Raw genomic sequence first — 26,222 nt, 5'->3', positions numbered from 1 at the left:
ACTGACAATGCCCCTTTGGAATTCTACATCACGGGCAGCGATTAATATTATTACGACCTTAATAACACATTGTTACACATCGTTTGCAAAATCGTTAGTCCTGATAACACACCCATACCAGAAGGATCCCGCGTTGCACTTATTAAGTACCCTATAGCGAGTCTTTTTAATCAACTGGATATAACTCTCGGCAACACGCTGATTTCAAGAAGCGACAACCTTTATACGTATAGAGCGTATATAGAGTCCCTAATAAATTATAATTCACAAACTTTAGCGTCCCAATTTACAGCCGGTTTATTCTATAAAGACACAGCGGGACATCATGATGACCAGGTTCTCAACGGGCGTAATGACGGCTTCAGCAAGCGAGCAAAGTATTCAGCCCGTTCTAGGAGTGTTGAATTAATGGGCCCCATTTACGCCGATATATTTAATCAATCGAAGTTAATACTGAACGGTTTAGATCTAAAGATAAAATTGACAAGAAACAAAGACACTTTCTGCCTTATGTCGGCCGAGGCGGCACATTTTAAAGTACAAATACAGCACCCTTCCCTGTTTGTCAAAAGAGTACAAGTATCGCCCGCTGTAAGAATCGGTCACAGTCGCGCTCTGTTAACCGCTAACGCAAAGTACAAAGCGGTCATTTCTCTCTAGTAAAAACTGGCAATCTGCGAGCTGAAATTAGATTTGCCGAACCGATTGCGAACACAATTAATATGATTGTATATTCAGTTCATGAAAATATTATTGAAATAAATAATCGTCATGAGGTATTATATGATTTTCAATAGACATGAATAATTATGAAATTGCATGTGTTATTAAAGCCGATATTAACGCCAGGCGCATATTTAAAGGTGTATTCCCGTGTGATTTATCACCGGGGGGTAAAATCATCGACAGGCCCGCGGCCTACATTGTAAATCCGGATAATTCGTATCAGCGGGGGAAGCATTGGATTTTAAATATATTATACCCGAATGATATATCTATTTTTTTTATAGTTATAGTTTATCCCCCGCAAATGAAATATCTCCGGGCGACTTTATGCAGTTTTTATATAAAAATTCTAAGACTATAAGATATCAAAACAGACAAATACAAGACGCCGTTAGCTCCATCTGCGGCCATTACTGTATCTATATCTTACAATGTCTCGCTAAAGGAATATCTTTTGAAAATGTTTTATATTTGTCGTTTGATTTTAATACTATTATATTAAAATATCAGGCACTATACATTTTAATATCAAACACTATACATTTTATATCAAACACTATAAATTTTAATAGCTAGACCAAATTTTAATAGCTATACCTATACATTTTAATAGCTAGACCTATAAATTTTAAAAGCAAACACTATAAATTCTAATAGCTATACCTATAAATTTTAATAGCTAGACTTATACATTTTAAAAGCAAACACTATAAATTTTAATAGCAAACACTATAAATTTTAATAGCTAGACCTATAAATTTTAATAGCTAGACCTATAAATTTTAATAGTTAGCCCTATAAATTTTAAAAGAGACGAATACTCTTTATATCAAACAATATCAAGCGATATAAACTTTATATCAAACACTATGAATTTTATATCAAACTATAAACTTTATATCAAACAATATCAAGCGATATAAACTTTATATCAAACACTATAAATTTTATATCAAACTATAAACTTTATATCAAACAATATCAAGCGATATAAACTTAACATCAAGCAGTATCAAACGATATAAACTTAAAATCAAGCAGTATCAAATGATATAAATTTAATATCAAGCAGTATCAAGCGATATAAACTTTATATCAAACACTATCAATATAAAAGGGGCGGGGTTATCTGTATAAAAGGGGGCGTGGTACCTGTCACTTTTAGTTTGACGAAACATATACCCTCTTACTGCTGTCAGCTGTAATCCTGCCATCTCTATCTATCTCATTATACAAGGATAAATCATATAATACTGGTGGATAAAACAAGACTTAAGACAAGATCTTCACAGCCTTCTACAGATCATAGGTGACATTTCATGAGATCTTATGACCATCTACCTGATCATCCTGTGGGACATTGTGACATTCATCTGACCCATCCTGTAGAAGAAGAGAACTAGGACATCTCTCTGGTGTTCTTATCTCTTCCTTAACTGTAGGAAACACATCCAGTGACTGAATTCATTCCTTACATACAGATAATGAGAGGACGTGTGTCACGTCTTTTACCTGGTGATATGAGGGGCCGGTGATTCTCCATCATGATGCACTTATATCCATCTGACTGATAATCCTGTGGGACATAGTGATGTTCTTCTGAATTATCCTGTGGAAGAAGAGGACTGGGACATCTCTCGGGTGTAGTTCTCTCTTCCTTAACTGTAGGTGTTGCAGAATCAGGATTAGATTGGATGGTCAGCCATGTTGTCTTAGGTATACATCTTAGGGCACATTTATTAAAAACTGTGTTTTAGGTGCAGGTCTTAACACAGCTCTAAGCTGGCGGTGGTTCCGCTGAAGTTATGAAGAGGCGCAGGCCTCTCCATAACTTCAGGGCTTCCAGGACCAGTTATAAATTTAAGACAGCTTCCAAGTTATCTTACATTTAGACCCTTTTCTACACCTGAAACATTTGTAGAAAATGGTAAATTAGACAGGCCTGCCGGCCCGTTCCCTTTCCCGCCCACTGCATACCGACAATTGTAGACCTGCCACCCCCCCTATTGCACTGACATCTGCGCCTGAAATACATATAATGTAGGTTAATTTCAGAATAGTAAAGGACCCCCTTGTGTTTACACCTCAAAAAGGAGCTTAGCTAAAGAGTTAATCACCATTTTGAAGTGAATACTGAGTACTTTTAGTACTGACTACTTTTCCTGAGAAAATAGGGGCCTTTAAGTAATCGAATAAAGATGTTAAGATGGAATGGTGAACTTTAGAAAGTAGATAATATTAGCACTAGAAGTGGAAGCCTTGGCCAAGATAAATTTATTTGTCTATTAAAACTAACCATTTCCATGTTTATGATAAGGATCGATCCTCTGTGTTGGACCGGTGATAAATGAAAGAGCCGATCTTGGCTTTATGGACCATGGGGCTCTTTGGAAAGAAAAATGGAGATTGTGATAAGGAACTTTTATCCAATTAGAAGTTGTCAGTGTAACTTGCGTAGATCTATGGTTACTTATGATAATGATGGAATGATGGAATCTGTGTGTAAAACACTGAAGTCTACGTACAGCGACACACTGCGGAAAACTTAAATCAAAATATTAATTACTCCTTTGTTCTCTGAGGTATAAAGGACGGTGTCCAGGACTTATAACAGAGCGCTGCCTTTTACCACGGCTGTAATTCACTTCCATTTACTTCTTATGCCATAATCTGCCCACATTTTACCTTGACTTTAATGATGTCTTGCTGCTCTTCAGATTTCCATCAGAGATTTTAAACCAAAACCAGGTGAGACTCTAAACACAGAACAGGTACAGATTTTCCCCTATACCTTAAGTCTGTGGAGGCTCAAGTCCTGGTTTTGGCTCACAATCACTGATGGAAATCACTGACAAAACACTGACGTGTGAATGAGGCTTAAACGAAAGGATCTTCTGAGAACGAAGTTGCTTCAAGAAGTTTTGTGTTGTGGCCAATTTCCAACAGTAGGAAACACATCCGGTGACTGAATTCATTCCTTACATACAGATAATGAGAGGACGTGTGTATTTAGTCATGTCTATTACCTGGTGATGTGAGGGGCCGGTGATCCTCCATCATGACGTCCTTGTACAGATCTTTGTGTCCTTCTAAATACTCCCACTCCTCCATGGAGAGATAGACAGTGACATCCTGACACCTTATAGGAACCTGACAACACAATGATACAGTCATCACCCAGATCCCTTCATAGCGTTCCTGTATAATGTCCCAGTATTCCCAGCAGTGTCACCTCTCCAGTCAGCAGCTCAATCATCTTGTTGGTGAGTTCTAGGATCTTCTCTCTATTGATTTTCTCATGTATCAGGGGGTGAGGTGGAGGCCCCATGATTGGGCTCAGGGTTCTTCCCCATCCTTCAGACACAGGGGCCTGACAGCGCTCACTAGAGGTCTTCTTCACTACTGTGTAGCCCTGGTTATGGAGAGACACAGTAATACCTATCACTCCATACATCTCCAGAGTCCCTCACCTCTCCAGTCATGTCCATCTGTTAGTAACATAGATAAGATGATGTAATGTGACATCATTAGAATCTCTCACCTCTCCAGTAAGCCGGAAGAGGATCTCTAGGGTGAGATTTATTATCCTCTCCGCCATCTTGTCCCTGTCCATTCTTGTTGGGTCAGGAGAAGGCTCTTACATAGAAGATCTCCACTGAGAGGAACCTATATTGTAGGAACCTGAATGGAAAGAAGATGAGAAGATTTAAAATCTTACAAAATCTAATGTAAAATACAATAACTGGAGATAAGAGGAGACATCAGAGGAGATAATAAAAAGTGTAGATGTTGTGTTCTCTCTTTTTATATGGATCGAAACATGTGTGAGGACAATGCAGATTCATGGTATGTCATAAAATCCAATATATATAAAATACAAAACATAAAGCTTAAAGCTATAAAACTGGGAATAAAATAAAAATAAAAAATAGAATAAAATGAAGACAGACATGCAGAGTGAACCAACACCCCGGAATGAAGATCACATTAGCCCTTTTACACTACATGGGTGTCACGTCCTGCCCTGCGAGTGATCTGAGAAGATCTGTCAGACTTGCTATACGTGAACCTATCTGACAGTTTGCTTTGTTGTGGCTTTGTGCAGGATCCCACCCCTCACAGGTTCTGCTCATTAGTTTGTTAGTGGTGCTATTTATTCCTGCCTCTTACTATAGCCCTGCGGTTTATAGTTTCCCCTGGAGTTCTCTGCTGGTGTTTTGTGGATCTTCTGCTCCCAGTCTCCTATCTACAGTTAAGTCCTCATTCCTTCCCTTCTGTTGTTTGTTCTGGCTAGGCCTTAGGTAGACGTGGGTTCCTTTAACCTGTCCAAGTAACCGGTTGTCTTTACGCCTTCTCCCTAGCTGAGGGTTTGTATCAGTTGCAGCAGGGATTAGGTTTGAGGTTCGAGTGCATGAACACTTTTACCATCGAGATTTGTTTATGTTGGTAGCAGTCAGGGAAAGGGCTCAGGGATAGTCATTAGATGACCTTTCCTTGTCCCCTAGCTGTGAGGCCTAGCCTGCTATTTTTGTGTCATTTTGCTTGGTTTGCTTCCCTTCTCTCACCTTCCGTGACAACGTGTCTATTTTATTCAATATTTTTTTATTCCCAGTTTTATGACTTGTTAACCAACTTGGATGTTTAGTATTTTCGATATATTGAATTTTATAATCTAGATCATTTGTATGTTTAATTTGTTGGTAATTAGAACAACTGGAAAACCGCAGAGTGTGCATTGTGAATGACTAGAATACTACAAAAAGGACCACTGATAATTGATCCCCCCCCCCTCCCTCTACCAAAAAACTAGCGCATGGACTGATGTAGTCTAGACTCCATGCGCTAGTTTTTAGGTAGAGGGAGGGGGAATCAATTATCAGTGGTCCTTTCACTCCCTTACTGCCAGTTAGTCCATTATAAGTCAGGTTTGTGGACATTATGCTTTGCTGTCTAGGGGATACGGCCAACATCATTACCTGTGTGCCCCGTTCAGCTAGATAGCCCCCTGATGAGCTTTACACTCATCTTTTAGCGAAACATGCATGTAGGGGCTAGGTAGGAGAGGGCTTACTAGGGCGCATTAATACCAGGGGTAGGTTCCTGATTGTGCCTGGTCACGGGGGTCCGTGACCGGGTCACCTAGGTTAGTGGAGGTCCCTTAGGGCATCATTATGGCGAGCTAGCCTACTATCCCTAACCCTATGTTTAGCAACTGTTTCCAGCCTCTGTGTACGGACATCATCTAATATCTGTGAGGCGACCGTTGCACCAAGAAGCATTTCATCGGAGCGGTAGGACTACCTGGTTACATAATTTTGGTGCCACCAAGCACCTTTTAGTGTATTCTGGCCACCCAGTGCTACCATCAACTGTGGGGTGACCTACCGTGCTTCTATATTGTTGCATTATCATGTACATTATCCATTTATTTTGGGGCCAATTTTTTCTAAAAATTTTATTAAAAGTTAAGTTTTAATTTGATCGCTTATCTCTTTTTGCTGTACGACTCAGGTGGTCTAGTCCAATTTGGTCATCTATATTGTTATATATTTACTATAGGATCCAGCAGCGCATCAAGATCATAGGTGAGCAGAGGTCATCAATATCATATCGGAGGGGGGGGGGGTCCGACATCCGGCCGATGAGCTGTATGAAGAGAAGGTACACGCTGTGCGTGCCTGCTGTCTCCCATCTCTCTTCGCAGCGGCGAGCAGAACAGGAGATGGAGCGCGTGTTCTCCTCATACAGCTGACCTGTCGGGGTGCTGGATGTTGAATCCCCGCCAATACGATACTGATCACCTATCTTGAGGATAGGTCATCAATATTAAAAGCCCGGAGAACCCCTTTAAAAAGCAGTTTGGGAAATTTTGCATAAAAAATTTAAGAATTGTTTCTAAACTTCTAAGCCTATTCTAAAATAATAAAATTACATTTACAAAATGAGGAACATAAAGTAGACATATGGGGGATGTAAAGTAATAACTAGTTTACGAGGTATCACTATCTGCCTGAAAAGCAGGGAAATTTTAATTTTGAAAACTATAGGGGTTAATGCAGGGAAATCTAACCAAAGTTTGTCCGTCATTTCACCATCACACATAATAAAGATGGCAATTTGATACCTACATGGTCTAGAGATGGGTCTGCATGGCTGATCGGTGGAGAAGACTTCTGGAGGGTCAGGATGTGGACTCTGACACCAGAGCGATTGAATGAAGAAATCCAAGGAATTCCAGAATCTCTCCCTGTTTTCCCCGGGTCATTCTGCCCTTCTCCAATATGGAGCATTAATACTCCTCCTCGTGTGCGCATGCGCTGCACTTTGCTTGGCTCCTCCTCCCCTGTGCTGGCGTGGTGAGCACGAGCCCCTCGCTTCCTGTCCCACTTGCCTCCTTGCTTCCTGCGTGTCCTCTTGTCGCTGAGGACAGGGTTTCCTTCCTGAGTGTATGCGCATGCGAGACATAAATAAGTAGTGAGTATTACAGTGCTTTGCAAAAGTATTCACCCCCTCCCCTTGACTTTTTTTGGATTTTGGTGCCTCACAACCTGGAATTAACATGGATTGTTTGAGGATTTGCATCTTTTAATTTACAGAACATGCCCACAACTTTGAAGATGTTTGTTTTTTTATTGTGAAGCAAACAACAAACTAGGTCAAAATAACAGGAAAAGGTCAATGTGCATAACTATTCACCCCCTAAAGTCAGTACTTTGTAGAGCCACCTTTTGCAACAATCACAGCTCCAAGTCTCTTTGGATAAGTCTCTATGAGCTTGCCACATCTTACCACTGGGATTTCTGCCCATTCCTCCTTGCAAGACTGCTCCAGCTCCTTCAGGTTGGATGGTTTACATGTGTGAACATAAATCTTTAAGTCTGACCACAGATTTTCTATTGGATTTAGATCTGGGCTGTGATTAGGCCATTCCAAAACATTTACATGTTTCCCCTTAAACCACTGAAGTGTTGCTTTAGCAGTGAGTTTGGGGTCATTGTCCTGCTGGAAGGTGAACCTTTGTCCTAGCCTCAGATCACGCACAGAGTGGGACAGGTTCTGCTCAAGAATCTCCCTGTATTTAGCACCATCCATATTTCCCTTCACTTTGACTAGTTTCCCAGTCTCCCTAGTATGATGCTGCTGCCACCACCAGGTCTTACTGTGGGGATGGTGTTCTTTGGGTGAAGTGATGTGTTGGGTTTGCTCCAGACATAGCTTTTTTTTTTATGGTCTCATCAGACCAGAGCACCTTCCTCAATACATTTTCTCAAACTCATAACGTACCTTTTTGTTTTTAGCTAAAAGTAATGGCTTTCTTCTGGCCACTCTGCCATAAAGCCCAACTCTATGGAGCGTACGGCTTATTGTCGTCCTATGTACAGATACTCCAGTCTCTGCAGTGGAACTCTGCAGCTTATCCAGGGTTACCTTAGGTCTCTGTGCTGCCTCTCTGATTAATGCCCTCCTTGCCCGCTCCGTCAGTTTTGGTGGGCGGCCATCTCTTGGCATGTTTGCTGTTGTGCCATATTCTTTTTATTTGGTTATAATAGATTTGATGGTGGTCCTCGGGATCATCAAAGATTTGGATATTTTTTATAGCCTAACCCTGAATTGTACTTCTTAACAACATTGTCCCTTACTTGTTTGGAGAATTCCTTGGTCTTCATAGCAGGGTTTGGTAAGTGATGCCTCTTGCTTAGGTGTTGCAGCCTCTGGTGTGTATATGTAATGACAGATCATGTGACACTTAGATTGCACACAGGTGACATCATGTCACTAATTATGTAACTTCTGAAGGCAATTGGTTGCACCAGAGCTTTTTATGGGCTTCCTAACAAATGGGGTGAATATATATGAACATGCCAATTTCCTGTTTTCTATTTCTAAACAATAGTTTTATTTAGATTTTTTTCTCATTTCACTTCAACAACTTAGACTATTGTGTTCTGATCCATCACATAAAATTCAGATTAACAAAACATTGAACTGTAATGTAGCAAAATATGAAAAAAGTCAAGGGGGTAAATACTTTTGCAAGGCACTGTATATTATACACTGATATAAAAGGCTTCTCACACACAGCATCACCAACCCCAAGATGAAGACAGCAGCTGAAACGCATGTCGGTGTCATAAGAGCTGGTTTATTTCATTCACTTTACTTGCAAATTTACTTTCGCCATTCTATGATTTCTGTCTCGTCAGCGCCTCCCACTGGAGACCTGCGCACTTCTTATCCATTATTATTAATTCTATTTTTGGGAGCCCGTTATATCATATCATATTTAAGATCTACGAGCAGAATTACCGGCTTCACACCGGCCCCCTATAACAGTGTCATCCACAGAGACCCCCAAGACGGTGTCTTCCGCAGCGCCCCCAAGACGGTGTCTTCCGCAGCGCCCCCAAGACGGTGTCTTCCGCAGCGCCCCCAAGACGGTGTCTTCCGCAGCGCCCCCAAGACGGTGTCTTCCGCAGCGCCCCCAAGACGGTGTCTTCCGCAGCGCCCCCAAGACGGTGTCTTCCGCAGCGCCCCCAAGACGGTGTCTTCCGCAGCGCCCCCAGGACGGTGTCTTCCGCAGCGCCCCCAAGACGGTGTCTTCCGCAGCGCCCCCAAGACGGGGTCTTCCGCAGCGCCCCCCCAAAACGGTGTCTTCCGCAGCGCCCCCCCCAAAACGGTGTCTTCCGCAGCGCCCCCTCAAAACGGTGTCTTTCGCAGCGCCCCCAAGACGGTGTCTTCTGCAGCGCCCCCAAGACGGTGTCTTCTGCAGCGCCCCCAAGACGGTGTCTTCTGCAGCGCCCCCAAGACGGTGTCTTCTGCAGCGCCCCCTCAAAACGGTGTCTTTCGCAGCGCCCCGAAGACGGTGTCTTCCGCAGCGCCCCCCAAAACGGTGTCTTCCGCAGCGCCCCCCAAAACGGTGTCTTCCGCAGTGCCCCCCAAAACGGTGTCTTCCGCAGCGCCCCCAAAACGGTGTCTTCCGCAGCGCCCCCAAATGGTGTCATTCCCAGCAGCCCCGAAACAGTGTCATCCACATCACCCCCCCAAACAGTGTCATCCACAGTGCCCCCCATAAAAATGTCCTCCACAGCGCCCCCATACAAGTGACATCCACAGCGCACCCCATAACAGTGATATCCACAGCGCACCCCATAACAGTGATATCCACATCGCACCGCATAACAGCGATATCCACAGCGCACCCCATAACAGTGACATCCACTGCGCACCCCATAACAGTGACATCCACAGTGCCCCCATAACAGTGATATCCACACCCCCACATAATGTGCCCGTTGTGGTAATGTGAACAGTGCTGGAAGGTGTGTTGTCCTACTTCAGGTACCTCAGATGGGTGAGACAGATAAAATCCAGAGAGTGGCAGTAGTCTCAGCAAAGCATAGTTTGCCAAGACATTTCTGTACACATTTTCTGGGCTGGATTTTACTTGGACTGGTGGCTAGGCTTGGTAGAGGGAGTTCCCAGTCCACACCCTTCCAGTACGGGTTTTCCTTTCTACCTGAGGTGATCGCAGGTGAGGCCTGCTGTAATCAGGCTAGCATAAAGCGTGTCAGAGTAGGTCAGTCTGAGGAGGGAGAGCGAGACTATTCTGTGAAGCAGAGGCTCTGTGTGTGGTCTCAGTGAGAAGGACTGAGGGGCCACAAGGCTTTGAATAGCCTGAGGTTTGGAGGACCTAGCGACACCTATTGAACGAGGGTTGCACGCCCAGCGTCTGGAGGACTACTGGGCCACACTCTCCCAAAAGGTACTGGAGTTGCCAGAGCCTTGAGGCTGCAGTATTGATGTTGGCTGAGGAAAGCTGCATATGTTGTCCATGTGTGAACTGAGCTCTATGAGTGAGGTAGGGACGTATTGTGTTTAAGTAGCGCCTAGACTGGCAGGAGTTTATTTGTGCTTTAAGTGTCTACGTCTTAGATCTCCTGGATATGTCTTCTATATAATGCCCCCTGCTCCAGTCCACGTATCTCAGATCTTCTGGATATGTCTTCTATGTAACGCCCCCTGTTCCAGTCCAAGTTTCTGAGATCTCCTGGATATGTCTATATATCATCCCCTCCTCCAGTCAGTGTCTCTGAGATCTCCTAGTTATGTCTTCTATATAACACCCCCTGCTCCAGTCCACGTCTGAGATATCCTGGATATGTCTACTGTATAAACCCCCTTTTTCCAGTCCAAATCTCTCAGATCTTCTGGCTATGTCTCCTATATAACCTCTCCTGCTCCAGTCCACGTCTCTGACATCTCCTGGATAATGTCTTCTATATAACACCCCCTGCTCCAGTACACGTCTCTGAGATCTCCTGGATATGTTGTTGTGGAAAAATTATTGTTCGCCGTATGCAGGGGCGTAGCTATAGGGGGTGCAGAGGTAGCAGTCGCTACCGGGCCCAGGAGCCTGAGGGGGCCCAAAGACCCTTGTGCTGCATAAAAAGACACACAAAGCACTGAGGGCAGGGGGGCCCCCAAGTCTAATTCTTGCACCAGGGCCCATGAGCCTTTAGCTACGCCCCTGGCCGTATGGTCGCCATCTATCCTATGGAGATGCGCAGATTCATTCACATTTGCGTCCGTATCGCGCAGAAACTTTCGCACGATGGTCTGGTCGTCCCGACCTGTAGCTGATTTGTTTCTGGCCTGGTATTAGTGCAGGATACCAGTGTCATGGCGCCGACTGAGGCGGAAGGGATGGGGGACTGTCGAACAAAGGTCAAACAACGGAAAGGGCGCGAATAAGTGTGCGAATGCGTGAACATAAGTTTGCGCGATCATTCACATCTTCGCCAGCCAATCACTTCATACCATAACCTGTCTCCCCATTGGTCATGATTTTAAGACCGCCTTCCAGCCAATCACTTCATACAATAACCTGTCTCGCTATTGGTCATGATTGTAAGACCGCCTCCCATCTTCTGGTATAAATAAACCACGCCTAGCTGTTGGAAGCAGGCACATTATTGGATCCTACTTGAGAGCATCTCTGTGATGTTATTTTGGAGGAATTGCGCACACATCAACGCACACTACACCAAGGATTTCCCGATTGTACTTCTGGCGGTCATTTTCGGTTGTGAGAACGAGACAAAGGAGCAAATGGCGATATCAGTTGGCGAGCACAGTTAGGGATCTAATTTTTCCCCCGTTATAAGCAGAACATAAAAGGAGACACAGCTTAAATTTTCAAAAAGCAAAAAAAGCCGGCACAAGGTAAGAAAATCCTTTTCCTTGCTCTCATTTTTGAGAAATGTTTGCTTTGTGAATTGAAATCTGTGTACTCCAATCTGCTGATATCAGGAAAAAAAAATCTACTGAAAGAACCTTTTGGTGTATGTGGTTGATGTGTTTTCAATAATAGCTGCCCAGATACTTGTTGCATATTTGCATAACTGCTGTGGGGGTTTCTCAACTGTAAAGGGCTGGTCAGTGCTCTGCTGGGACAAAAGGATCTATGGCTGAGAGATCCAACAGAGGGCTGTGTGTGTAAGGTCGGGTGTTTTTAGTTTAACACCATAGCAGGCAGATATTACCATCAGTAACTAAACAGGGGGTTTGTTAAACTGTAATTTTATCTGCTGTGTCAAAGGGTGTAAGGACGAGGTAAGTGCTTTTCCGTTGTGTAGTTTTTGGTGGATCTGAGTTGATTGTATAGAGATTGTATGGTGAGATTGTGATGTGTTTGCTGAGCAGTAACTTCTTAACTTTTATATTACTGTGATTTTGTAGAGGCAGCAGTTTGTTTTAGTGTTTGTACATTAGAGACAGCATTTAGAGAGTATTTTTATATTGTTAGCCTGTAAATCACCCGCAGAGTGAAGGTTTGCTCTGGTTTCGGGGGTGGGGAACAGGAAATATAGAAACTGTTTTGTTTAGTTTTGTGTGTGTAAAGGCCATGTGGATTTGTCGGCCATTTTATCTTCCTTTGTGTGTGTGAAGGCCATGTGGTTTTGTCGGCCATCTTTGATTTCTTTTGTGTGTGTGAAGACCATGTGGCTTTGGTAGACATCTTGATTAGTTTGGTTGTGCCCTAACTGTTGTATTGTTAAACTGTTTCGGAACATATCTCCCTCTCCTATATATATATATATATATATATTTATTTATTTATTTTTTTATTGTGGGGATCAGCTCAAACAGTGACTTCAGGTGTCATTTAAACAATAAAAGTCCAGCAATTCTAAATAGGATTTTATATAATGGGTTAAGAGGTAAAGAGTACTAAAGTCCAGCTAGAACATAACCCTTCTAGAAAGATTAACTTTTAATGGTAATTACACAACAAATAGAAGTCCACTGATGTCCTGATGTATATGGATCCACCGGAAACATAGCATGCTCATTGAATCTATGGGGGAACTGTCCCTAGATGCATGCCCTGAGGCTAGACCCTCTGCCCAGGGAGGACCCCTTGTGGTAGGGGCCCCCTGTCCTCGATCCTTGGCTAGCAACTCCTAGACTGCCCTATTATATATGGGCTGATAATTATCGATCTAACGGTGGACTCATATACATCCAGACAGAAAGGACTAAACAAACAATGAAGAGTGCACAATGTATACAGCCCTAATGATGTAAAACACCAAGAGGTACATGGTGCAACAGACTAACTATTAAAAGACACCCTAATGAAATAGTATTTGATATCACAGACAGTTTCTGTGGCCAACCCCAACGCAATTCCCCCACGGTGTGGGATCATCAGGGGGTAAATAAATCTATATACTTAAACAGATGAAAAACAGACTAAGGAAAATCGAACGGACGGAGACCCAAATTATGTAAGGGTATCCGTAAAGCGGTTATTCATAGCCTTTCAACATACAGTGGTGTCAAGTCACAATCAATAGTAAGATTAAAAATGGACCAGATGACAATCCTAGGAGGAGAAGGAGGAAGAATAGATATTGCATCCACTGATGTGTGAACACATATTTCACATGAGTCGAACTCAAGGTAGGTTTCTGTGAAAAAAGGAGAAAAATAAATATATGTATATATATATATATATATATATATATATATATATATATATACCGTATTTTTCGCCGTATAAGACGCACCGGCCTATAAGACGCACCTAGGTTTTTGAGGAGGAAAATAAGAAAAAAAATATTTTGAACCAAAAGGTGTGCTTTTGGTGGGTTTTGAACTAATTGTGGTCTGTGGATGGCACTATTACTGGGGATCTGTGGCTGACGGACACTGTTATGGGGGGATCTGTGGGTGACGCACTGTTATGGGGGATCTGTGGGTGACGCACATGGGGGATCTGTGGGTGACGCACTGTTATGGGGGATCTGTGGGTGACACTTATGGGGGATCTGTGGGTGACACTTATGGGGGATCTGTGGGTGACACTTATGGGGGATCTGTGGGTGACACTTATGGGGGATCTGTGGGTGACACTTATGGGGGATCTGTGGGTGACACTTATGGGGGATCTGTGGGTGACACTTATGGGGGATCTGTGGGTGACACTTATGGGGGATCTGTGGGTGACACTTATGGGGGATCTGTGGGTGACACTTATGGGGGATCTGTGGGTGACACTTATGGGGGATCTGTGGGTGACACTTATGGGGGATCTGTGGGTGACACTTATGGGGGATCTGTGGGTGACACTTATGGGGGATCTGTGGGTGACACTTATGGGGATCTGTGGGTGGCTCTTATTGGGGTCTCTGTGTATGACAGTTATGGGGGGGATCTGTGGATGACACATATATAGCATCTTATGCTATGTGTCATCCACAGATCCCCTCCATAAGTGTCCCTGCAGTGAATGACCCTCAATACAGGGCTGGGGGCCGGCATCTGGCTTTATAATGACAGCGGGGCCCGTGCAGTGACTATTCTACTACACGGGCCCCGCTCACTGTATAATCGTATGTCTAATAGTAAATAGTTATGTGCATAATCGCATAATGAGCGGAGTACTTACAACTACAAGCGCTCGCCGAGAGGAGGGAGGAGGCAGGAGGCAGGCCGGGAGGACAGGCGCTGGCAGAGTGAGTCATACGTCATGCGCCCACGCCGCCTGCTTCATTCATAAAGTGGGCGGCGCAGGCGCGTGACGTATGACTCACACACTGCCAGCGCCCGTCCTCCCAGCCTGCCTCCTCCCTCCTCTCGGCGAACGTTTGTAGTTGTAAGTACTCCGCAAAAAATGTGCGCAAAAAATTCGCACAAAAAATTGCGCTAAAAAAATCGCGCAAAAAAATCGCGCGGAAATTCGCACGAAAATTCGCAAATCGCAAAATAAGCTGCATTCGCCGTATAAGACGCACTGCTATTTTCCCCCCACTTTTGGGGGGATAAAAGTGCGTCTTATACGGCGAAAAATACGGTATATATGCATATATTTGTACAAGGAGACCTATATTTGTTACTAGGCAAGAAAGCCACCACCATTATGGGCCCCAGTTAGGGGGGATAACTGACTGTGTCCGGGAGTAGCTCAGTGCACATATACTCAAGATTTGTATTACACTAGAGCCAACCAGGTTATGCGTCACCATGAGGTTAATAGTGTCCACCAGGGCTCACATCCATGTATGTTTAGTGATACGATAGACTGAAACATAAACACATATAGGATAACTGGTAAATATACGGAGACGCCACCTGGGACCACCACCAAACGGACCCAAAAGATATATAGAATAAAGATACCTCCGATACACTATTGATTAGGTAAACATCAGCCCAGGATAAATGGCCTGTTCATTGTGGGTCACCTATATGGCAAAGAGCGTACATCAGAGAGTTCATAAAGCAGTAGCCTACCCCTATACCAGAAGAGTGTCCAGGGATTACTCACAGTTGGAGCCTGTAGCGGCGCTTCCCCCAATTTCAGTCCTCCTAGGGTCCAATGTTGAGCCTCTCTATTCAGCCCCACCTTATAAAGCTTGCCCCCAATCATTCCCAAATGATATAATCTGTGCCAGTTTGAATCACATTGTTGAAACAAGCCAACGGTGTGGGCGTGCGTTCCACTGTGGAACGCACGCCCGGATATCCGGTCAATTTAAACAATAGTCTTTTATTTTGTTCGACACAGCCTTAACAAATGCTCGCTTACTTCAGCGGGTAAACACAAAGAAACACAGTTCATATGAAATGGTCCAACTCACAGTCCTCTGTAGTTCCAGAGTTCCACCACCCGCTGGAGAGGGGGGAAAAAAGAGTAGGCAACGGCAGGTTTATCCACAGCAACACACCACACAGCTTTACTCCCAGTCTGTTACACTTCCAGACTAGGACCCACACCCCCAGCTCTAATGGGATCCCTGGCTTAAGTAGGCCAGCCAACACCTGGCCTGGATACGTGGGAGTAGTCATCCCACCCTGCTCTTTGACTACTCCAATGAAACCCGGCCCGGATCAGCTGCAGCTAGTAGCTAAACTACCTCTAGCAACTGTCAGTAACCTAGGGTTACTGACAAAACATTACCGGTTCATTTCACAGAGGCCAGGCACCTCGGTGACATGTATCTATCATCTATTATGGCACCTTGTGCCTTCTCACTATATATTTATATATATATATATAAAATTTGGTTGGGAGACCTTTCTTTAGTTACTGGGGGTCTCGTGATATTGTGTGGGAACTACTGTCTGAATTCAAGGGTTGCTGCTGAGCGAGAGGTTTTTGATCAGTCACCGCAAAAAGGGCTTCCTGTGCTGTTCAGCTTGACTATATAGAATCATATCGGCAAAGGAAAGTGAGTTGATGAGCTGTTTTTAAGGAGACAAGGTGGTATATATCAGCTGGGCATACCAATAGCTGTGTGAATAACCCCTTTCCCCACAGGAGTACTGTGTGTTTCCTGTGCGCACATTCCACTCCAGGTCAATTGGAAGCCCTATCCTGTGATCAGGTCACTATTCAGAGCCAAAACAGAGGCTGGTATATCTCATTAGGAGACTCTGAGGGCCGCTGTGTGTCAGCGAGAGCCCTTTTCCTCACGCTGCTACTTATTTTCCTGAGGTCTAACTAGGGTGAACAGAGTCAGTGTGTCAGTGCCAGAAATCCTAGGGCAACTCAGAGGCGAACTAAGGGGAGTAGCAGCCATCCAGGTGTGTGTGTCGCAGGACACTGTAGGTGGACGCACCTACTTTTAATAGGCTCGAGCATGGGTGTAGAGAAATCTAGGGAACAGAAGGGTACCACTTCTGAGTATAGGACAGCCAAGCAGTTTGTATATATAGAGATTCCTGGAGGTGTATAAACTCCAATTTAAATGTGCCTGTTTTCCATCTACAGGTCACATTTAGGTGCACCTGTGAGGCCTGGCCCATATCAGACAGTCTGGAGTGGGACTTGCAGACTCCTCCCTCCTCCCATTGCAAGCATGGATACATGCTGGAGGTAACTGGTGAGTTGTTTGTGAGTCGGCCTTATGCTCCTGTAATTTGCCCACTGGCTCCTGGTATTTGCCCACTGGCACAGGTAGGAGAGTGTTAGGTCCCGGGCTACTTGAGAAACCTTGTCGCGGTGTCCGGGCTTAGACATGTCCTACACCGTAGGGCATGTTGACTAATCTCTCAATTTTAAAACCAGTTTGAGGATTTAGTAATACCGCAGAGTGCACCTGTCTTTTGCTATTTTGTTATATTGCTATATTGATTATCACATCCACACAATTGTTACCTTGTGTAGGATGTCTATTGTGGTACTTGTGGTTCGCTGCGGGCATCCTCCACCGTATGCATGTTTGCTGGGGATTGCCATTAGCAACGGGCCACAAGTGCAGGATTTGCTCCCCTATATATATGCACGACTGCATGTGGGTTTGAGCACCTCCTGCTAATACCACGTCATTCCTTTCAGTTTGTATAGGACAGCCAAGCAGCACATGAAATCCATCTATGGAGGAGGAGTTGTTAAGCCCCTCAAAGATTGGCACCAAGGGACTGTAGGTTCAGAGTGAACCATCCCCAAAGAAGGAACCTTTGAGGTCTGGATTTGGGAAAAAGTTTGTCCATGAATTCCCCTCTAGACTCCAAAGCCATGGTTCCCTCCAGAAAGCAGAACTGTGGCTGCACAAATCTATCAATCTCCAGCAACAGGACATTCAAAAGTCCCAGACAGTGCGAACTAACACTGTCATGCACTCCCGTCCAACTAAAACTACGGAGTCCAATAGAACCCAGGGACAGCCGAGGTCATTGATCAAGGAAGCAGATTTTGAATCCGAATATGCCTGGAATTCTAATTTTGTATGCCAGAGAAGGGTAAATTAAGGTCTTTGTAAACCATTTTAGGGTTAACTCTAAGACCTAATTTAAATTGACTTTTCCCTTCCCCTAAAAAAACTAACAAAAAAAAAACGGTATTGGGACCTTGTAATGTTAAATCCTGCTTCTTTGGTAAAATGAAGTTTTAAGTTAACATTACATTTTTACTGAATCTCAATGTATATAGCAAGATTTCCTGTAACTGAAGTTTTTTCCATTTTCTTTTACTAACCCATTTTTATTTTTAGGTTTTTATTGTTGTAATAAAGTTTTTTTCAGTTTTTCCTTTTTTATATTTTTGCTGCGATCTTAAAATACTTTTTCTTTCTTTTTCTATATTCCAAGTGACAGTTCTCCACTCCAGGATTCTTCTCTTTAACAACCAGAGGTTAACCCAATATTTCTTTTTACTTTATCAGCAGATTGACTGGAGGAGCCACATTGTTCTGAAGAGAAAGAGGATATTCATTGTGCTGTGCAGTTTAGTCTGGCGACGCAGTGTAAGGGTTAAATGCATCCATGCAAGGGAAGGAAAGCGAGGCTTCCCACAGTCAGACTGCTGCACAGTACATGAACTCTAGTTTTGGGGTGAAGGCCATGAAGCCCCTTTAAAGAATAGAGTAGGTGGTCCAAGGGAACTAATTGGAGTATCCCTCTGGAAGGTATGAAGCGCAATGGTGGCTGCAATAGTCAATCATGGTAATTAAGCAGGGCGTACAGAACCCAGTTTGAATCCGGAAGAACCGAGTGATGTACACCTGGCCTGAGAAATAAACTGAGTTTAGGGATCCGATGCAGGAAGCAGAGAAGACTCTATCTGGGCTGACTTTGTTGAAACAGACTGGATCCACTAAACCTGGGCCTACTGAAACACAACCAGTTCCCGAGGTAGGCGAGTCCCCAACTGTCATGTCCACCTCCACAACTAACAGGGTCGCTTTTTTCTTTCTCTCTATCTCTCTCATCCCTCCCTCATCTCTCTATATAACCTTGAGATTATGCACCATGTTGAATCCAGGTTTTATTCGTCCTGGTTTTAAGGACGATGAGAAGGGGTGAAAAGTGGTGCAGACAACAACAATCTTCAAACTTTTCACTAACCATTCTAACCTCTCAACTGTCAATCAATTTTATAACCTAGTAGGGAATTACGTTGAGAACCATCACGACTGCCTTTTCTTTGACGGTACTTGGGTCAGATTTTTGCAAAAAAAGGTAAAAATCACGGCCAATCCATGGCCTGAATGTTCCGCTGTAACCCTTTATTCCATCAGGGATGCCCCCAGGCAGCTTCACGGGTTATCACCCGATGTCCACCACCGGATTCGGGAATCTCTCCTGGACCCAGACTCAAAAACCAGTGTTCATTCTAGTCAACCAGGTGATTGGGTCATGCTAAAGAAACATCAGCGCCAGGGACTGAAGGCGAGATATACCGGGCCTTACCAGGTTCTACTTACAACACCAACCTCCCTCAAGGTCAAGGAACATGACAGGTGGATCCACGCCAGCCATTGCAAGAAGCTACTGGACCACAAAGCGCAATGATCAGGTACCCTGTATTCCTTAACTTTTTTTGTCTAATGCACTTTGGAAAATGTTATGAGGAGTTACAGCCGAATCTGTTATTCAGAATACATTGGCAGTTAGCAAAGACGGCAAGTAGATCCAATCCAACTGCTGGGTGTGCTCCAAACCACCTCCGCGTCAGAGCCTCCCGGCCATGGCGGCAGTTCATGCCCTTTATGACATCAGGGTGGGCATGAGGAAAATCAACCCTTTGGGTAAATCTGTGAAGCATCACCTATCCATAGAGTTCAACCATACATTCTTAGATGGTCAGCCCTGAGACTTGTAGTAGGCTTAGTAGACCCATGTGGGTATCCGGTCAATTAGGGCGACCCCAGATTCCATGGGTAGGACCGAATGCCCATCTGAGATCACTGTCCAGATCGACCATAGAATCCCTGACCGCAACAACCTAACCACCAGACACGACTATATCTGCTAAAGGGGGGGATGGTGTGACATTCAGGACGGTAAAGCAATCCCTTTATCCATCCAGATGTTGCTCAACTCCCGTAACTGGAACCCTAATGACCTTTGTGTCTCTCTAACTGGGCCCTATTACTTCTTGTGTGGGCAGGCTGCTTACAGAGTCATTCCCACGAATGCTAGAGGGTCATGCTCCTTAGTCAGGTTAGTCCCCGCCTCCTACATTGCTGATAGTCACAAGGATCTGATGGTGCAGAGGAGGGACTAGGAGGGAGCTGTTCTCTGCAGGGGACCGTGCTTGGGCATGGTTCCCGGCATGGACCGGATGGGGTATAGAACTTATGAAGTGGCTGAACAAATTTTCTACCATAGTGGATGTGATGTTCAACGAGACAGTCGAGGCCATGACAGAAGTCTCGTCCGAACAGCGACAATTAAAAACTCTTCTCCTCCAGGAGAAGATGGCTCTCGACTATCTTTTAGCTAAAAAGAGGGTTTTTTGTGAATTCATCGGGGAGGATTGTTGCACCTGGGTGGAAGATACTGGTGACAAGGTTCAGACCCATCTAGACAGAGTTAAGGCGTTACAGGGGCAAGCATGTGTGATTGCAGATGAAGGTTGGAACCCCTTTAAAGGTCTGGAGGGCTTTGGTGATATGTTGTTTTCTATAGGATCGTGGCGAGGAGCCGTTCAGAGGACCACGTTATGATCGCAGAGAACCATCGCCCGGAGAAACTGGATTCTTACTCCAGGAGGACCAACCCAAGAAGAACCACCATCATGGAGAATCACCCTTCCTTTTAAAGGCATTTCTTTATTAGAGACACTTTAGAGACTTTTCACTGTCACCACCCTTGCCAGACGTCGCGGTCAAGCAACCGGTTCTTGTTAGTTCATCTGCAGTGTAGCATGTTCCCCTTTACATGTTTATTCCCTTTAGAGGTCTGGTTTGAGTGATTGTAGTGTTAGGGAGCCACTGAAATGACGACATATGGCCAAAAAGGGGGGAACTGTTGTTGAAAAATTATTGTTCGCTGTATGGTCGCCATCTATCCTATGGAGATGCGCAGATTCATTCGCATTCGCGTCCGTATTGTGCAGACACTTTGACACGAAGGTCTGGTCGTCCTGACCTGTAGCTGATTTGTGCCCGGCCTGGTATTACTGCAGAATACCAGTGTAATGGCGCCGGCTGAGGCGGGAGACTTTCGAACAAAGGTTTCTTCATCCCTAAGGATAAGCGCGGCAACGGAAATGGCGCGAATAAGTGTGCGACATAAGTTCACGCGATCATTCACATCTTCGCCAGCCAATCACTTCATACCATAACCTGTCTCCCCATTGGTCATGATTGTAAGACTGCCTTCCAGCCAATCACTTCATACCATAACCTGTCTCGCTATTGGTCATGATTGTAAGACCGCCTCCCATCTTCTGGTATAAATAACCTCTCTGTGTTTTGTTATTTTGGAGGAATTGCGCATACATTGATGCACACTACACCAAGGATTTCCCAATTGTACTTCTGGCAGTCGTTTTCGGTTGTGAGAACGAGACAAAGGAGCAAACGGCGATATCAATGTCATCTGCATAACACTCCCTCGTCCATTTCTCTGAGATCTCCTGGATATGTCTTCTATATAACGCCCCTGCTTCAGCCCACGTCTCCAAGATCTCCTGGTTATGTCTTCTATATAATGCCCCCTGCTCCAGCCCACGTCTCCGAGATCTCCTGGTTATGTCTTCTATATAACACCTTCTGCTCCAGTCCACGTCTCTGAGATCTCCAATATAACGCCCCCTACTCCAGTCCACGTCTCTGAGATCTCCTAGTTATGTCTTCTATATAACGCCCTCTGCTCCAGTCCGTGTCTCTGAGATATCCTGGTTATTACGGATCGACCGATTATCGGTTTTACCAATATTATTGGGCTGATATTCAGGATTTTGAAAGTTATCGGTATTGGCATCTAATTAGCCGATATTCCGATAAAGTATGGGGAACACAGATCAGCGCTCTCCATGTTCCCTCAGCAGCACAGGGGAGAAGGAAGCAGTGTCTCCCTCACCCCTGTGCTGCTGCTGCTGCCACTAATGAGAGGAGAGAGGACAAGAGGAGGGGAGGGGCTGTGGTCACTGTGCCACCAATGAAGATAACTCTCTCATTAATTCATATACAGGAGGCTGGAGCTGGCCGTAGAGCGGTAGCTGCGATCTGTGGTAGTTAACCCCTCAGGTGCTGCAGTGCTCCCCCCAAATACCAGTATTAAAACATTGGTGGCGCAGTGTGCCCTCCCCCACCCAAGCCCAGTATTAAAGACATTGGTGGTGCAGTGCGGCCCCCACCCAAGCCCAGTATTAAAGACATTGGTGGCACAGTGTGCCCCCCCACCCAAGCCTAGTATTAAAGACATTAGTGGCGCAGTGCGCCCCCCACCCAAGTCCCCCAGTATTAATCATTGGTGGCAGTGGTCACAGGGTCCCCTCTCCGCTCAGTGGCAGTTCCGATCGGAGCCCCAGCAGTGTAAGCCTGGGGCTCCGATCGGTTACCATGGCAGCCAGGACGCTACTGAAACCCTGGCTGCCATAGTCGGCTCCCTTGCTGCTGTGTGCACTATGCACAAAGAAGCAGGGAGAGTGTGAAGTCCTATTCACCATGATAGAAATCTATCAGCAGTCACTGTAAAATCTATCAGGGTGACTAGGACAAGGGTTCTAGTCCCTAAGGGGGCTAAAAGTTAGTAAAAATAAAAAAAAATAAAAAATATGTAAAAAAAAAAAAAATATTTATATTAAGTATAAATGAAAAAGAAAGATTTACCAAAAAAACTACACGTTAACAATAAACATTCATTTTCAGCAGATTTGTGTAGGAATTTTATTTTATTTTTTCAAAAATGAAAATTCACTGAATATCGGTATAAATTATCGGCCTGAAAGTTCACAGAATATCGGTATCTGTATCAGTTCTAAAAAAAATCTATATCAGTCGATCCCTACTGGTTATGTCTTCGATATATAACGCCCCCTGCTCCAGTCCACGTCTCTGAGATCTCCTGGATATGTCTTCTATATAACGTCCCCTGCTCCAGTCCACGTCTCTGAGATCTCCTGGATATGTCTTCTATATAACGCCCCCTGCCCCAGTCCACGTCTCTGAGATCTCCAGGATATGTCTTCTATATAACGCCCCCTCCTCCAGTCCACGTCTCTGAGATCTCCTGGATATATCTTCTATATAACGCCCCCTCCTCCAGTCCATGTCTCTGAGATCTCCTGGATATGTCTTCGATATATAACGCCCCCTGCTCCAGTCCACGTCTCTGAGATCTCCTGGATATGTCTTCTATATAACGGCCCCTCCTCCAGTCCACGTCTCTGAGATCTCCTGGATATGTCTTCTATATAACGCCCCCTCCTCCAGTCCATGTCTCTGAGATCTCCTGGATATGTCTTCTATATAACACCCCCTCCTCCAGTCCATGTCTCTGAGATCTCCTGGATATGTCTTCTATATAACACCCCCTCCTCCAGTCCACGTCTCTGAGATCTCCTGGATATGTCTTCTATATAACGCCCCCTGCTCCAGTCCACGTCTCTGAGATCTCCTGGATATGTCTTCTATATAACGCCCCCTGCTCCAGTCCTCGTCTCTGAGATCTCCTGGATATGTCTTCTATATAACGCCCCCTGCTCCAGTCCATGTCTCTGAGATCTTCAGGATATGTCCTCTATATAACGCCCCCTGCTCCAGTCGACGTCTCTGAGATCTCCTGGATATGTCTTCTATATAACGCCCCCTGCTCCAGTCCATGTCTCTGAGATCTCCTGGATATGTCTTCTATATAACGCCCCCTCCTCCAGTCCACGTCTCTGAGATCTCCTGGATATGTCTTCTATATAACGTCCCCTCCTCCAGTCCACGTCTCTGAGATCTCCTGGATATGTCTTCTATATAACGCCCCCTCCTCCAGTCCACGTCTCTGAGCTCTCCTGGATATGTCTTCTATATAACGCCCCCTCCTCCAGTCCACGTCTCTGAGATCTCCTGGATATGTCTTCTATATAACGCCCCCTGCTCCAGTCCACATCTCTGAGATCTCCTGGATATGTCTTCTATATAACGCCCCCTGCTCCAGTCCACGTCTCTGAGATCTCCTGGATATGTCTTCTATATAACGCCCCCTGCTCCAGTCCGCGTGTCAGTGTGTTATTTTAAAAAAAATAGCCCTTGCCGTGCGCGATCCTGCGCAGGGCAAGGGAGAGCATCGGAGGATGAACTGCTTCGATGCTAACAACAGGGGGGCTGCTGGGTGAAAATGGGGACATGTCCGGGTTCAGCTCTGAACCCGGACAACCCCTTTAACTAGATATGAGCAAATTTAAGTTATTAAATTCGTTCACTCTTTGTTTACTGGTAATAGGTGAAGTGCGTTATGCATTCTGTTACTATGGAGATAACGCACTTCTATGACGGAATGCCTATAGCGGTTTGCCAGTATTCATTCCGTCATAATAGAAGCCTATGGGCTGTATAACTGCAAAAAGGCATTCCGTCATAGAAGTGCGTTATCTCCGTGGTAACTGAATCCATAACGCACTTCACCTTTTACCGGTAAACGGAGCGTGAACGAATTTTATAACCTGAAATTTGCTCATCTCTAGTCTCAACATGTGTGGATGTGATGAGTGTTCCACTTACCTGGGGGCGGGCGTGTCCTCCTCTGACAACCCTTCACTATGGAGCCTCCTGGGCTGTAATCTCTACCACTGTGCAGTAGTCGGGCTCCAGGCTGTGCTGCAGGAGAAGGTACAGGACCTGTGATTATGTCATGACCATGTGATCATGTGTGGGAGGAGTCAGGCTGTGCTGCAGGAGAAGGTACTGGACCTGTGATGATGTCATGACCATGTGATTAGGTGTGGGCGGAGTCAAGCTGTGCCGCAGGAGAAGGTGCAGGACCTGTGATGATGTCATGACCATGTGATCATGTGTGGGAGGAGTCAGGCTGTGCTGCTGGAGAAGGTACAGGACCTGTGATGATATAATGACCAGGTCATCAGGTGTGGGAGGAGTCAGGTTATGCTGCAGTAGAAGGTACAGGACCTGTGATGATGTCATGACCAAGTGATCAGGTGTGGGAGGAGTCATTTAGACCACATGACCAGGTTTATCTGCTCTGTGTGTGAGACTTTGCTGTGCTGTGTGGAATCCCAGTCTGTATGTAGCAGAGCTGTAAGCCTGTAATGACATGGGCATGACAAAGACTCAGCTGTAGTAACTGAACATTACACATACACAGCTCTGCTACATGGACATGACAGAGACTCAGCTGTAGTAACTGAACATTACACATACACAGCTCTGCTACATGGACATGACAGAGACTCAGCTGTAGTAACTGAACAGTACACATACACAGCTCTGCTACATGGACATGACAGAGACTCAGCTGTAGTAACTGAACATTACACATACACAGCTCTGCTGCACACACCCATACAACTCTAGGGAAAGGCATATTACACATAAATGGCTTGCTTGCAAATACATACAGCTCAACTACATAAACATTACACCGGTACAGCTCATCCATATAAACATTACAGCTCTACAGCTCTGCTACATACAGACTGGAATTACAAACTGCACAAGAGTTCTGACCTACATACATAGAGCGGATAAACCTGGTCATGTCATTTCCATGACTCCGCCCACACATGATCACATGGTCAGATCATCATCACAGATCCTTCTCTTCCTGCTGCGGCACAGCCTGTAGCCTGACTCCTACCACACATGATCACATGGTTATAACATCATCACAGGTCCTTTACGTCCTCCTGCAGCGCAGACTGGAACTTGACTCCTCCCACACATGATCATGACATCATCACAGGTCCTTTACTTCCTCCTGCAGCACAGCCCTGAGCCTGACTCCTCCCACATTTCGTCACATGGCCATGACATCATCACAGGTCCTTTACTTCCTCCTGCAGCACAGACTGGAGTATGACTCCTCCCACACATGATCACATGGCCATGACATCATCACAGGTCCTTTACTTCCTCCTGCAGCACAACCTGGAGGCTGACTCCTCCCACACATGATCATATGGCCATGACATCATCACAGGTCCTTTACTTCCTCCTGCAGCACAACCTGGAGCCTGACTCCTCCCACACATGATCACATGGCCATGACATCATCATATGTCCTTTACTTCCTCCTGCAGCACAGCCTGG

General features: G+C 45.0%; 1 long non-coding RNA gene across 1 annotated transcript; it reads right to left on the bottom strand.

The window, feature by feature from the left end:
- Positions 1-4,274: 4,274 nt before the first annotated feature.
- LOC122940530 lies at positions 4,275-24,787 on the bottom strand. Its single transcript, XR_006390355.1, has 3 exons — positions 24,678-24,787; positions 6,855-7,166; positions 4,275-4,407 (listed from the first exon to the last, which is right to left on the bottom strand). It is a non-coding gene; the product is annotated as an uncharacterized LOC122940530 (long non-coding RNA).
- Between the last annotated feature and the right edge of the window lie 1,435 nt (positions 24,788-26,222).

This window comes from Bufo gargarizans, chromosome 6, assembly GCF_014858855.1.
Source record: "Bufo gargarizans isolate SCDJY-AF-19 chromosome 6, ASM1485885v1, whole genome shotgun sequence".
Taxonomy (NCBI): domain Eukaryota; kingdom Metazoa; phylum Chordata; class Amphibia; order Anura; family Bufonidae; genus Bufo; species Bufo gargarizans.
The sequence above is the reverse complement of the archived record's forward strand: the minus strand, read 5'-3'. Positions and strand labels throughout refer to the sequence as shown.